The sequence below is a fragment of the Bos grunniens genome, chromosome 1 (genome assembly GCF_055505025.1).
Source record: "Bos grunniens cultivar Pamir isolate PY7600 chromosome 1, Bosgru_T2T1.0, whole genome shotgun sequence".
Lineage (NCBI taxonomy): Eukaryota > Metazoa > Chordata > Mammalia > Artiodactyla > Bovidae > Bos > Bos grunniens.
The window spans coordinates 113,407,597-113,422,246 of NC_141165.1; the positions used below are offsets into that span (position 1 = coordinate 113,407,597).

General features: G+C 39.5%; 2 protein-coding genes across 15 annotated transcripts in view; one reads left to right on the forward strand and one right to left on the reverse strand.

Moving 5' to 3' along the window:
- Positions 1 to 14,650, reverse strand: part of COL8A1 (collagen type VIII alpha 1 chain) — a 170,753-nt gene that overhangs the window by 70,285 nt on the left and 85,818 nt on the right. The gene's annotated exons all lie outside the window — the stretch shown is intronic.
- LOC147380100 (uncharacterized) overlaps positions 1 to 14,650 on the forward strand; it is a 699,587-nt gene that overhangs the window by 2,040 nt on the left and 682,897 nt on the right. The gene's annotated exons all lie outside the window — the stretch shown is intronic.

Consider the following 14,650-nt stretch of genomic DNA (forward strand, 5'->3'; position numbering starts at 1 on the left):
GGCCCCGAGACGGCGCACCGTCTGACAATCAGAGGGCCCAGGCCTGCAGGCGTTCTTCAGGGGCTCCTGACCCGAGTAGAAGGCTTTTCTCCATCTGTAGCATCCAGGCAATGTCAGCAGGTTAGGGCCCGGGGCATAGCCCTCAGACCCAGGTCAAAGATGCTGGGCCGCGTCTCCAGGATGCCCGGGAGCATGGCTTCAGCCGCAGATTGGTACCCAGGCTTCTCACTACACTTCGAACAGCCTCCTGTGGCTTGTTCTACCCGATTGAGACGGTCACGTTGTCTTTCCATTTCCCGCATTTCATCTGGCTCCTGCTCTTGAAGGACCAGGCGGCCACATAGCAGTTCTGGGCGCTCGGGGATGCGGGAGGCTGACACCTTCCTGTCAGCCTGTATAAGGACCACCGGCTTCTCCTCCTCAGACCCCGGCTCTGGACTTCCTGCCCTCACGGCCCCTCCTGCCACAGCGTGGCCAGCCTCAACTGCCCTCACTTTCCCTCCTAATTTCCTTAGCTTATGCGTAAGGAAACTCTTCCATAGTGCCAATTGCATGAAAAATGTATCTACTTTTGCTCTGCCGACAAACAGAGCAGATGAGGTGAATTTTGAAAAAGTCTGATCCGCCATTCAACCGCTTAACACCCCTACTCTTGCACCTAATAGCTCCCCTCAGTACTTAGCCTGCCAGACACCTCTTTCCATGGGATTCTCCAGGCAAGAATACTGGAGTGGGTAGCTGTTCCCTTCTCCAGGAGATCTTTCTGACCCAGGGATCCAACCGGGGAAGCCCAAGAAAATGGGAGTATATAGCCTATCCCTTCTGCAAGGGATCTTTCTGACCCAGGGATCCAACGAGAGTCTCTTACATTGCAGGCGGATTCTTTACCAGCTGAGCTACCACGGAAACCCCACAGCACTTAGATCAGATCTAAACTGCTTTTCTCGCTGAAAGGCCCCATATAATTCTCTCAGCCGACCTCCCCATTCCCCTACACCTCTTTCCCCTTTGCCCTTTATTCTCCAGCCACACTGGCCTTCTTCTTGTGGGAAATATCGTGCTGGTCCCCGTCTTCAGGCCTCTACTGCTCCCATGTTTGGAATGCTCTTCCTGCAGAACCCTGCATGCTGGGCTGTTCATTTAAATCTCAACTTACAGGTCACTTCTGCAGAGAGGTTTTTCTTGACCATCTAATCTAAAGTCAGCCACTCATTTTCATGTATCTCTAATTCCCTTTCATCACACAGTAACCCTTATACACTCCCTACTTCATCGTACATATTATCCGTTCATAGTCTGCCTCAACAGCAACGCTTCCTCTCTCTCCACTCTCTTTGAGAGCAGAGAACTCGTTTCATTCTTAGTAACATCCCTTGCCTTCCCTCATGGCTCAGTGGTAAAGAACCTGCCTGCCAATACCGGAGATGTGGGTTGGATCTCTGGGTCAAGAAGATCCCCTGGAGAAGGAAATGACAACCTACTCCAGTATTTTTGCCTGGGAAATCCCAGAGACAGAGGAGCCTGGCTGGGCTATGGTCCATGGGGTCACAAAAGAGGCAGATGTGGCTTAGTGCCTAAACAACAAACAACAACATCCCTTGTGATTGGAACTAGGATGGGCACACGGTAGGTGATTCATAAATATTTGCTGGATGCCTTACAAATACTTTTTGTACATTTGAAATATAAAACTTAGCAGTGCAGAAGATACCGCATTTAAAACCATTAAAAAAAACCTAGACATTGTATGTTATATGGGCATTTTCCAAAGCTTTGATGGTTCTGATTAAAGTACATTGCTTCAATTTAAAAAAAAGAAACAGCCAGCACAAGATCACAACATCATAAAATCATTTCAGGACTGTGATGAGAGCTCCCCTGTCAAATTAGATATTTTCAAAACTAGAGCACCACTCAACAGGCTCCTTGCTTTGACTTGAAGAATGTGCACCTCCCACCATTTTTTTTTTTTTTTTTTGCTGCTGAACATATGATTTATTCACTGGGTAAGGAACACGTCTTGAAAAACTTCCCTTTCAGCACTTAAAGTGTTGAAAACAGAGTTTCATCTTTTGAGGCTGGTTTAATACAAACCTCTGGAATGAGGAGATGTCTTACATGTCCCCTTGAGTGGATGAGAGTTAAAGCTGTCCCTCTTGGTGTTATTCTTTCTGGAATTGCAGGAACCTCAGTGGCTGGGTCTCAGTGGCCAACTATGATTACAAGATTCTACAGAAATGAGATCTGTTTCTATAAAATTCATGAGAAAAATCTGAATTGCTATTTATAAATAGGCCACACCATTTCAGAAGTGATATAACATTCGGACACTCAAGCACAAGTTTTGATATGTGTTTCAACATAGCCTATCCCTACCAGTTTATAGTTTCCTCACAAAGCAGGCAGGCCACATTCTTATGATTCTTGAAGGGATGGGAAATGCACATTTACTAAACATGTCCTTTGGGCCAGTCTCCTTGCTAGCAGTAGTTGCACAGACTCATTTAATCCTGAGAAGTGTGCAACACGTGAGTGAAGGTCATGAGAAGAGACCTCCTGTTCTCTCACACAATATTAAAGAAGATTGATAAATCAGGAATCAGCAAAACAGAAGAACTGCCTATTCTTATCCCACTGACATTATCCCAGGGTTTAGTTCCAAGTTTTTCAAGGGACATTTTATTTTACTGTGCTGATTCATGGCAGTTGTCTGGAGCATGGAAAATGTTCATTGATTTTATAGTGTTGTTAAATTGGGCACAAGATTTGCATAGGAACTGTGTATCTGAGTGGTTTAGAAATGCCAGGGCTTTAGAACAACAATTGGATAAGGTGCCTTGAGGTTCCTGAAAGCTATTTTCACAGTCCCATAGAGTGGTACATCTGATTTGGTTTCATTAATAATGTTTGGAGAGCTGGAGGAAGCGGTGGGCGGGCCATTTCCCTTTCTCCACCCATCTGAAGGAATGCCTTCATCCTTCAGCTAACTTTTTATAAAAATTTAAGGTTGTATGTCTCAGATAAAACAAGGATTGTTAAATTTCATATCTACAGAGACAGGATTAACTCTGAATTAATGACTAAATCCTGATAAGAGAGAGGAAAATAAATCTCCTAAGGTTGTACTAAGCCACCACTGAGGGTCTGGATTGTAGATAACTGGCCTTCTTTTAAGTACCCTGCAGTTAGAGAGACACTCATTTTCCCTTTTTTTATAAGACGCACATTATAGTAACACAGTTTACAAACACACAGTATACTTCAAAGAAGCCAAGTATAAATGACCTGGTAAAAAAGAGCATTGAAAAGATCTAAAGATCCAAAGTATATCTGAAATTCCTACTAGTTTGGAATAATGAAGGATGAAGTGAGAAATTAACACTTCTATATGCAAATAAATTTGAGAAATAGTGACTCTAGACAACTGGAGAGCAGAAGGTTCACTGGTTGCAATCTAAAATTAGGTTCTCATGATGCAATTTAAGAAGAGAAGTAGTCAATGACATTGACAAGAAGTAGTCAACGAAATTTTCATTGTAGGTATATCCTCTTGACATTTGCTATTGATAAAAACATATCACCCTTTCCTAGAAGTTCCTCATCCTTGCTGAGAAATTATAGCCCCTCAAATGAAACTGTTAGATAAACTTTCAGACAGGATAAAATATTAGTAATATAATGGCGATTCAAGGTATGTTCAGAGGTCTTCTAAACAACTGAGTTCAAGAAAAAGACTAAAGCTGTGTCTTTGTAAGGTCAATATTCAAGGAAAATCTAGCATGGAGTCTCTTTTCAGTTATTCAGATATTTTGCATTATATAGCAATGCTTAAATTGAACCAAAAAGTGCAAAGTAAGTGAATTCGTTTATTAAGGGTGACAATATTTTGAAACTTTGCATTCAATCATCTGGTCATTTGCATTATGATTCATTAATATTCATTAATATATTCATCCATATAATTAAATAATTGAGTAATTGATTAATTAAACATCATACATCATCTAAGATGACCTGTGAAGTGATTTGAGGCAAGTGAAAAAAAAATGCCTTGGGTGAGTAAAATTTGATTTAGTTTCACCTCCAGTTAAAAGTGGATTTGTTCTTATCGAAGACTAATTGATGATACTGATTCAATAACAGCTAACAAATTAAAATGATGCCCCCCAAATAAGCATTTTATGTACCTTTGAAATAAATGTGGAAAACTTCAAGTGTCCCTTAATAGTCACTTGCCTGTGGAGTAACTTTGGTGCAGACCATGATAGAAAGAAGCAGGAAGGAGAAAAAATGTGCTCTGCATATTTGGGGTGTGGACGAGGTTCTGAAATACTCCAGACAAAGATGGCAACCCAACTCTCAGGACATCAGAATGTGGCTGAGCTCTATTTTAATGGGAAAATACTGACTTCAGTGTTCTTGATTATAGTTTTTTGTTTTTGCATTTGAATGTGATGGTTCCTCTTACTCCTGTAACAATCAAACATATTGCCCATAATCCAAGGTCAAGTTGGATTTCCAGAGATAACCTTCTCAGAAGAATTGCTCTAAATTAAGCTATAACTCAGCAGCAATAGTAATACCTATTAGTTATTGAGGATGTCTTATATGGCAGGCTCTGTGCTCAGTATAATTTATATATATATATATATTATCTTATATTATTTAATCCATACTATGATTCTACAAGAAAGCAATCTCTTATATTTAAGATAATTTAACATCTCAAATTAACTCATTACACACACACATATTTTGAAGATAGCGTTTATGTTTTACTCCCCTTTCTCTCCCCAGAAAACAAGTGGCTCAAAATTGGTACCTAGAAAATATTGATTGAATTAAATGAAATGTCAGTCCTTGTGCTTTTCCTGAGGGATGGGCTTTTATCAATCATTTTGTCCTTTGATGTAGCTTTGAAGACTCTTAAGGATGAACAGGCATTGGAAATATTTAACCCAACCACGAAACATGGATCAACTTGTCTCTGTCTTCTTGGGTTAATGAGGAAGGCTGGCATAAAGTAAGGTTGAAGGGGGATTGTGCAGGGATTGGTGGGAAGGGAAAAATACTGATTCTGGTGAAAATATCTGGGTTGTAAACATAAAGAAATAAGAAAGCCAAGAGACTGGACTTGACAGTCTTCTGTGGAGGGTCTTAAATCTGACAGATGATGCTCTGAGCTGACAGCATCAGCAAGACTGTGTTTATATACAAGAGGAGGGAGGGTCATGGTATTGGGAAAGCTCTCAAATGAATAAGGTCTTATTTTCTCTACGTTTCACACCCTGGTTTATTAGATTTTCCAGTTGTTGTTTGGACGCTTGTCCTTACTGCTCAGTTCCTGATGGCCCCTGACTGTCCTTAGGGTTTTGGTGTGCTGCATATTGGAAGATTATGGGATGACATAGAGTCTAAGAACCAAGTCTTAGTCATCTCCCTCTTGCTTTGATCAATCCATGGAGTTTGTTGATTGATCGAGGATCCAGGCATGCCAGAAATTGTCACTGTCAGGCACAGTGTGCGTGTGCAGTGTTTTGCAAAGCAAAGCAAACAGACTCCATGTGTCTCCTCCAGGAGCTCACAATAAAAACCAGACAATAGATGTGTGAACACAATGGGGCACACAGATGCTCAGCTGTATAAACAAAGAAGTACAACAAATTAGAGAATTTTGGTGTGAACTATGAGTGCAAGTGCTCTTGTTTGTGCTACGGAAGTGAGAGGAAGTTCCACAAGTTGCAGAGAACTTGCTGAAGTCTGTGTGAGGGTAAGGAGCATGTGGATGATGGTAAAGGTGAGATCACCCTGCTTCTTTCAGTTAGGAGGGAAACAAGTGTTCCTTTGCAGTGGGGGGAGAATTTTTTTTCCTTCCCAGGTACTTGCTCTGAAGGCATGTGTATTTCTACTTAGGTCTAGGTTCTTCTAAGAGATTTGGTTAGAAGGAAAGTAAAAAGTATTAAGCAAGGAGTAGCCTGCCAGAGAGATTTCATAAGCCTTCTTTCCACTGGAAACCAGGCTAAAAAGAAAATAAAAACCAGTGTCTATTATAATTGTACATTCCACTTTTAATCAGCTAGCATATGCCAATTGATTTTTCAAGGAAATGATTACTTTGGTGAATTTTTTTTTTTAATAAGGGACAAAACTTTTTGTCATTGTCTAGCACTTGCTGTCTCTGACATCTCAAATGTTGTCAGGAATTAATCTGGATTTACAGAGTTCAGCTGAAAGCAAATTCCAGGTAGGTCTCTACCTCAACCACCCTGGACTAATAGGTATATCTCTTCCCTAAAATATATCCAGATAGGGGATCCTTCCCAGGAACCTTTTACAGGGTTTATAAAATCTTCACTGTCAATAAGATTTTTCAATCTAACTTAAATTCCTTTGGTTGTAATTTAAATTCATTTCCTATTCTTTCCTCATTAAAAAGAGGGAACTATCTGCAAAGTCATTCTTCTGAATACAGTGGTTAAACACACACTTCAGGCTTCTTTCTTTCCTGGATTTTCTTTCTATTTCAGATGTCATCTATTTATATTTTTTTTCCTGTCCCATTTATCTAGTTCCAATCAGGTCTTATTTATTGGGTCATAAAAGTATAAAAGAACATTGGAATTTATATATATATTTTTTGGAATGGGTGAGATGATAGTCTCAACCTATTAATGGCCACTTCCTAACTCTTAATCCCTTGGGCAAGAATTTACCTGTACATATCACAATGGGTTGAGGAGGGGTATCTTGTTTTTCACAACTATAAAGTGATACAATGGACAAAATATTTTTAAAGTTTTTTGTCCTTTTACTGTTCAACAATCCCATGGGTAAGTTCTGAGTATCCTTTGGCCCCAAAGAGCAGCTATTTTCCCTTAACTAACACTATTCTTAAAATAGCAGTAATCCTATGTATGTTAATGTGTCATCCAATGACTGATTTCTACAGCAAGAACCTCTAAACTCTGTTTAACATTTTTTTATTGAGGTATAACTTACATAGTTTAATATGAGATCTTCTTGGATACCTATTTCTGCTTCTATGATACAGTAATGTCAAAGGGTATGAGTTTTTGTATATGCTAAGTCATTTTCCAGTTTATTATAGCTTGAATATTTTTGCAAGGCCACTGATATCATATATGAGTTTTTTCTTTAAGTTGGTATCCCCTGAAAAGGAGTCTGTAATTCCCCATCTTCTCTATCCACATGGATATGCTTTCTATCCTTCATGGCCTGGGTTCTTTTAAAACCACATACTAAAACAAGTATATTGAGAATATCATGACACATAGGATTCTCTTTAAAAGACATTCTTTGATTTCAAACACTTAAGTAGCATGAAATATTTTATTTATTTATTTTTATTTTTTAAATTACCTAAGTATGATAATGCATTTACAGGAGATTTGTATATAGTGGAACTATATGGAACTTTGTTCTGTATTTTCCAAGCATGGAATTTTAAAAAAATTTACATTATTGAAAGAATTTTCAAAAGTAGGGCATTGAAAAAAGTCCATGGCAAAAATATTTTTGGGGTGGATCTCTTTCTCCAAGTGATTATATATTGAGTGATCAATTTTCACTTCATTTCCTTTTAAACTTCTGCTGAACTTTGAATTAAGCATCAAAAGCCATATCAGAGTTAGCCACAGCACTCCGTGACTTAAGAAACCCAGCGTCTGCTAAAATAGTCTCAGGGATTTTATAAGAAAGATGGATACTTTCATTTGCTCTTTTGCATTTTCCTGCATTAGCCTGGTTTTTGCTTGCTTGACTTGAAAACTATTCTTCAACAAACCTCATGACTAATTAAGTAAGGGAAGTCTGTATTTAATCATATTCCAGTTATCAAAAAAGAATGGATATTTGTATAAACTTGAGCCATTCTTCTTCTTTTGCCAGGTTGTCAGCAATTTATTTTCTGTCTCAAACAACAAAACCTACTTGGATTTTACGTCTATCTTTTGCCTTCCTGTGGGGATCACCAGGCCCCTCTCTTCTGCCTTCAGCCCTCTCTACCTAGGCTGCGGCCACAGCTTTCGTACCAACTGAACACAGAGCATGTGCTCTGGTCTCACTGGCGGGCTGGCTGGACTGCTCAGCAATCAGCTGACATTTTTAACAGTTCTTTTCATGCCTTTGTCCCATCTTGCACCACATAACTCACATAGCATGTCTCTGAGTGATATTTGCACTTTTCACCCAGTAGGCGTTCCTCCTGGCTTGGTGTTAGAGTTGATGGTGAGCAAGGGGCATGGCCTGCCTGAGCACCTATCTGCAGTGCTACTCCCTAATTCTAAGTGGTCTGAGAATGCTCCCTGCCACGCCTTTCATCTTTTCAGCCCTTTCTTTTTGTCCAGTTTCCCACTCTTCCTCTCCTGCCCCTTGTTTGCCGGTCTTCCCTCCCTCATCCTCTCACCACACCAAAATCACAAACAGAACAGTACAGAACTAAGTGGGGCTAAAGGAGTCATGATGGAGTCTTTCCTCCCACTTGTTTTCATTCTCCAAAATTCCTTATCATTCTTCTAAGGTCTTGACTTAAATAATTTGCCTTCCTTTCTGGTTTTAACTTCAAAAACAAAGACTGCCTTTTCTTATAGTCCAGGTGGTGATAGTGGTAAAGAACCTGCCTGCCAATTCAGGAGATGTAAGACTTGGGTTCAATCCCTGGGTTGGGAGGATCCCCTGGAGGAGGGCATGGCAACCCACACCAGTATTCTTGCCTGGAGAATCCCATGGACAGAGGAGCCTGGCAGGTTACAGTCCATAGCGTTGCACAGAGTCGGACATGACTGAAGTGACTTAGCACACACACACAGACTAGTACTAGGTTCCAGTTTTTAAATACATAGCCTGTTTTTTTTTCTCAAATTTTTCCTAATACCTTAACCACTAAGGAGTTTATTCTGCAAAGATAAACCAATTCACACCTGGTTTGTGATGGAAAAGATTGTTTGAATTTAGGTTTTCTCAGGTAATTATGCCAACTGACCTGACACGTTTATATAAAAGGCTGCTTTTTGGTGAATATAAAATTCCCATGAGGTCTCCAGCTGAAAATCTATGTGTCATTATTATTATTATGTGATTCTTATTCAGTGTTATCACCTTGAATTCTAAAAAGAAACATTCAGGTTAGCTGGGAGACCATCTAGGAAGTCCAGAGTAATGTAGTATATACATGCACAATCAAAACTGGAATTAAGAACATGTTAAATGGAAGGTAACTAGGATTACAAAACTTATTTTTTGCTCCACATCTTGCTACTTATCTTCTTCCTTGAAAATTCTCTGTCATTTAATATTAGAAGATAATAGAAGATACACTCATTAATGAGGTTGAGTCAGCCATGTACAAAAAGTTAACCTGCCTCTTTTGCTATAAGCTTAAGAGAGAGATTAACCGTTGAATCATAGTATGGTATTGTGGAGGTAATCAGATGAGAAATTCTGTGGCAAAAATGATAGATCCTATTCGATCTACTCATGATAAGAACTTCTACCCACAGGCTTTGGGTTCAAAGGGTTCAAGATAGCTTTGGGCTTAGAAACCACTGTCAAAAGATGGTCAAAAACAGGCCTGGATCTGAAAACCATAGGTGATTATTGTTCTAGCAACGTGGACTTGCAAATAGGCAAATAAATGTCAAAGTTAATGTTTCTCAAAGCAAATGGTAGAACTCTGAGAACCAGTGAGATGGAGGAAGCCACAGTCATCATTCTAAAGCCATTTAAATGGCTGCATGGCTATTAGGATGGAGTCCCCACTGCACTCAGAGCCCCACCGACCTCTGTGGCTCCTCTCTCTCCCTCATTTCATCATGTTGAGTGACACTGGTCAAAGGAAATGACCATGCTCTGTCGCATGTTAACAGATCCTGCACGTGTCAATCGGAATGTCATTTTTTTCCAGAAGGCATTGTGGTTTCCTTGAGTTTGGACTAGATGTTCCTCATGCTGTTGTTCAGTTGCTAAGTAATGTCTCTTTGTGACCCCATGGACTACAGCATGCCAGGCTTCCCTGTCCTTCACTATCTCCCAGAGTTTGCTCAGACTCCTGTCTGTTGAATTGGTAGTGCCATCCAACCATCTCATCCTCTGTTGCCTTCTTCTCCTCCTGCCCTCAATCTTTCTCAGCATCAAGGTCCTCATACCTTCACCCATATGCCCTGTACTATCTTACTGGAGCAATCAACCTGGATCAGAAGTCCAAGTCCTGGACAAGGACTTGCCTCCCTTCCCTGCAAGGCCCTGCTTCCTCCTGCAGGTTAGGATATCGTCTTGCTCACTGTTGTATTCTGGGTTCCTGCCACATTGTGAAGTTTTGGTGAGGAGTAAGTGCAATCAGTTATTCATTCATCAGTTATGTACTCAGTGCCTGTGTGGGCTAGGAGCTCCTACTGGTGCTTGAAACATATTAATGAACACGCTCACACATTTTTACAAAAATTATATCTACTAAAATATATAAACTGCTTAGCACGGTGTCTGACATATAAGTATTTAATAATGATTATAATAGTAATGATAAATAACTAATATTTACTGAGTGCTTACCATGTGTCATACATTTAAAGTGTTTTTTTCGTGTATTGTCTTGTTTTAATCCTTATAACAAATCTGAGTTAATACTATTCTTTTCCCCTACTTTTCCCTACTTAATAGATGAGGAAAGTGAGGCAGTAATGTTAAGTGATTTGCCCACACAGTTACAGTTGTGAACCTAGAATTCAAAGCCAGACTGTTTGACTCTTGAATCTGGACTTTTAACTTTTTATTATGTTTATTTAATGGTCTGTAAGTATTACCATCAAGATGCACTCAATAAATACAAGCTAAAAGAAAATAAGCAAGGATAAGAAATATTTTCCTAAGATGTGCCAAGTGTCACTTCATGTCTATATAACGAAGCTGTGGCATTCTGGTACAACTAAGTATGCAATTGATTTTTTAAATAATTTTGGCTCATAGAGGTTCATATTATTCATCTTTCATCACATGGATTCAATAAAACTTTTCTTACCCCATGAGAAAAGTTTCAAGTCTAAGGAGCAGACTTATTGCCAGAAATTGATGCTGCAGAAGTGGAAATCTCATTTAAAAACAGCTATCAGTCACCTGGGAAGTCTCAAGTGGATTTTCTCCATATTTCAAAGAAAGGATTGTAGGATGGGATTAGGAGAGGCGTATCTGCTGTCCTTTCCTGCCCTCCCTAATTAGTTCAAAACCTCAATCAAACTTTCCAGTTTCAAGTTTTTGTATTAGCTTTTGTGGATTCTCAGAAGTTAATCAAGAATGGGTAAAGAAACAAGTAAAAGCTTGTTCTCTCTGCCCCCTGCCCGATCAACTGAGTGTTAGTGAATCTGAGTCCATCCATCACAGTGTTCTGCTCCACTGCAGTTAGATAAGTCTAAGTCATGGTACTTGTCTTCAAGGGGCCATAAGTCTAATTGCAAAGATAATATGTACACAAGAAACAATGAGGAGAACATCAGGCCAGTAGTAATTGTGCTCTCTCTTGTGAGCTAGCTTTGGAAACTGTAGGAGTTCAGAAGAAAGGGAGATTGATGCTGCCAGACAGTGAGGGGTGATATTGTGGAAGAGACAGAAAAGTAGGTTGCATGACTTTATAAACACCACTTGCCTTAGCTGGGCCTCAGTTTCCACATCTGTAAAGAATAAACTGAACCATTTCATTTCTAATGACACTTTGAACTCAAATGACTTTGTGACTCTTTTTGCATTTTTGCACCCATGCGATCTTTTATGGTAGATAAACGAGGATGGCTTTTCAGAGTAAACTCAAAACAGCCTGAGTTTCTCTTAAGTGGATTGTTCTAGGAGGTATGTTGGATGTGTCATACCTTTGTGTGGTCATAAACAATTCAATCATAAGATTAAAGATTTTAAGCCTTTCCAGGGTTAGGCTGAAATGGAAAATAGTGTTCAGTCACTTCCTACCTTTACACAAATGGCGTGATGTTGATGATAATAATATACATTATTTATTGAATGCTGATTTTGTGCCAGGAATTTTATATGATATATGTATCATTTATATAATAGCCCTCCATGTGTCTTCCATTTATTGTGCAAAACACAGAGTTTTAATGACTTTCCCAAAGTCACCTAACTCACCAGTAGCAATGCTGAGATTTAGTTCCAGGGCTGTCCACACACAAACCTATGCTTTTTTTTTTTTTTTTTTTTAACTAGGAATGTCTCCTTGTTCAGTGAAGGATTTAGGGGCAAACACTGCTAAAACTTCACATAGGTGCTGGTTCCAAATACAGCCAGGAAAATTTGGAGCACATAGGAAAGATGAAAGAGTTAGGCCCCTTAGAAACAATTAGGACTTTTGTATTCCCTATTATGTTTAGGCCAGAGAGTCAAATACCATGGCTGGAATTTAAAAGGGACTGAACAATCTTATGACTAATAATAGCATTTGTAGTCATGAGGACTGAGGCAAAAGGGAGCAAACAGTAAGCTTTAAGGTCAAACATTCAGCACCAAGGGGTTAGCAAAATACTTTTCTTCCTAAGTTCAAACGTCATGCAAAGAAATGCTGAGGGTTGACTGCAACTGTGGCTTGTGCCCTTGAGAGGGCTTCTGAGGGGGGTGGGGTGAGTCAGCTGGTATGACAGGAAGACCACCTACTTACTACATTTTTTTCATCTGGGTTTCTATTTTTTCCAGCATTGTTGACAAGGTGTGCTGACTGAAATTCTTATTATTTAATAAGCTTCCTTCTTGTGGTACATTTTAGAGCGTGCATAAAAACTGTCATTCTTATTAGCAGAATCTATGTGTTATGTTCATAGAGTTAATGAATTTGCATTTTGGTTCTTATCATTTGGACAGAATGTTTCTCTTAGAAGTAGTTTTTTCCAGTGCAACTCCCTGGGTGCTTTTTCAAGAGGCTGGTCTGATGGATAAACTTTCACAGGCTGAAGGAATTCAGATAAACAGGGTGCTTCCCAATCAACATGAGAATTAGAGTGCTCAGGGCAGTCTTTTACATATGTTCAAGGACCAGTCAGTTGCAGTGAATATGTTTACTAAGAGAATTATTACCCTACTCTATACCAGGCTAACCATCTCCAGTATTATTGCCTGGAGAATCTCATGGACAGAGAAGCCTGGTGGGCTCTAGTCCATGGGGTCACAAAGAGTTGGACAGGATTGAGTGACTGAGCACCCACATAGCAGTCTACTTCTGGCCCGATAATTACTAACCTGTGTAGGCCAGGGGATGGTAAACTGATGTCACACACCAGGTTTAATTTAGATTCCAAAAGGTTATCACCTAGTCAATAAACAGTTTGCTGATTGCAAATTCTTCCACCTTTAGATGAACAGGATTCTACTAGTATAAAGTGTTCTTACTTTAATAAAGGCAATCTAAAAAGTGCCCCAGAATGAGTGTGTAAGACCTTTTAATGCTGTTTCCTAGACTCCATGGAATATGGAAATGCAATAGGCTGTTCAGAGAGGCAATCTCCAGGAGTCCACTAATCTTTGCAGATTGTTTAAGAGAGCAAACATTTTAGGTCCTGACCCTAATCCTACTTTTAACATTCCCATTTAATGACTTAATCAGGTTGCTCATTTTAAGGAGCAAAGGAGGACTGCAAAATCAAAATGCAAGCCTTCATTTATTTGTTCATTTCCTCAGATACTGAGGAGAATTATTTTCTCTTTGCTGACAGTTCATGTATCTCTGACTCCAACACATTTTTTCTTATTTTGAGATACATGCAGAAAAGATTTGCTGTCCTTCTAGAGGGGCAGGATGGGAGGGAGGAGGGAAGCTCAAGGAGGGGATATGTATATATAATTATGGCTGATTCGCATCATTGTAAGGAAGAAACCAACAAAACATTGTAAAGCAATTATCCCCCAATTAAAAAAAAAAAGCTGTCATTACAAATTCCAAGGGCTGAAAGCATAAATAGCATCTTGTATCTCAAGAAAGCAAGGAATAAAATAAAAGACCAGTTAACAGGACTCATTCTACCTACCTGGTTTAGGATTATTCTTACAGAATGAGTATCAGGAAATGGCTCAACCACCTACCCCATTGTGTAAGCCCAACACTTCAGAGTCATCCTTGGTTCTCTTCTTTTCCTCATCTCCTGAATCTAAATCATCATAAGACCTCTCAGCTCTCTCTTTAAAATGTTTCATTGCTATGTTTACCTCTTACTGTCTCCACTACTAGTCCAAGCCACCATCATTTCTTATTTGTTTATGTAACAATCTCCTAAACGTTCTCTCTGTCACTCTTGAACTTTGTCTTGATCTTTGCTATACTCCTGAGCCTAAAATCAGGCTCAAATATTTGTTGAATGAATGAATGGATAGATGGATGGATAGAGAGATGAATGATGGATAGATGGATGGAAACAGATCCTTGGGATTGTTGCCATTGAACAAAAGGGAGTTGCTTACAGGTGGCCAGTAGGTTGCAGACATGTGTTTAAGCTGCAGTAGCCCCAGAACAAAGGTCAGTTCCTCAGATAGATTCCACTTCCTCATCTTGTCTGCTGAAGTTTTGGGAAGCACTGGACACCTACATCAAGAGCTCCAATGAGTCATTTGTTTCCTTGAGAATCTGGAAAGTTTATGGGACTGACTT